Source organism: Helianthus annuus, chromosome 17 (genome assembly GCF_002127325.2).
Source record: "Helianthus annuus cultivar XRQ/B chromosome 17, HanXRQr2.0-SUNRISE, whole genome shotgun sequence".
In the NCBI taxonomy this organism is placed as follows: Eukaryota; Viridiplantae; Streptophyta; class Magnoliopsida; order Asterales; family Asteraceae; genus Helianthus; species Helianthus annuus.
The window spans coordinates 112,801,686-112,802,521 of record NC_035449.2 but is presented as its reverse complement, the minus strand read 5'-3'; the positions used below and the strand labels follow the sequence as shown (position 1 = coordinate 112,802,521).

At 41.9% G+C, this 836-nt stretch overlaps 1 non-coding gene across 1 annotated transcript; it reads right to left on the bottom strand.

Annotated features, from left to right (window-relative positions):
* Window positions 1-343: 343 nt before the first annotated feature.
* LOC118489551 lies at window positions 344-450 on the bottom strand. The gene has a single exon (XR_004887572.1). It is a non-coding gene; the product is annotated as a small nucleolar RNA R71 (small nucleolar RNA).
* Window positions 451-836: the final 386 nt, after the last annotated feature.

Below are 836 nucleotides of genomic sequence, written 5' to 3'. Positions count from 1 at the left end.
ACCCACCATAGGTAACCTTGGCGCCGCTATCAATGCACCGAATGTCGAAGCCAACAACTTTGAACTTCCGCCACATTTGATACAGATGCTTCAAAACTCTGCAACCTTTCATGGGCTTGCGGACGAGGATCCCCATCTACATATTACGAATTTCTTAGAAATATGTGATACCTTTCGGATCAATGGAGCATCAAATGACGCCATTCGCCTTCGAATGTTTCCATTTTCACTAAAAGACCGAGCAAAAGCTTGGCTTAACACCCTCCCAGTTGGTTCGGTAAACACCTGGGATGAACTAGCCCAAAAATTTCTATATAAGTATTTCCCTCCCGCTAAAACAGCTAAATTAATGACTGAAATTAATACATACTCGCAAGACGAGGGGGAATCCTTGTATGAAACTTGGGAAAGATTCAAGGAGCTATTACAAAAGTGTCCTCATCACGGTCTTCCGGTGTGGCAACAAGTATCCACTTTCTATAATGGATTGTTGCCACATACTAGACAAACACTTGACTCTAGCTCTAGGGGACTTTTAGGTAATCACCGCCTGCAAGAAATATATAATCAAATTGAGGAAATTGCTCAAACCAATTTTCAATGGCACACTCCCCGAGGCAATAAATCTATTGCCCCGGGCGCCCATAAGGTTGATGAAAACACTTCTTTACAAGCCCATATCAAGGCCCTTTCTTCAAAAATTAAAAAGCTAGAAATGACAAAAACAGTCTCGGTTATGGCTTGTGAAGGGTGTGGCGGGCCACATGAAAATTGGAGTTGTATGAAAGAAACAGATGATCAAACAGAGTCGGTAAACTACATTGATAATAGACCTA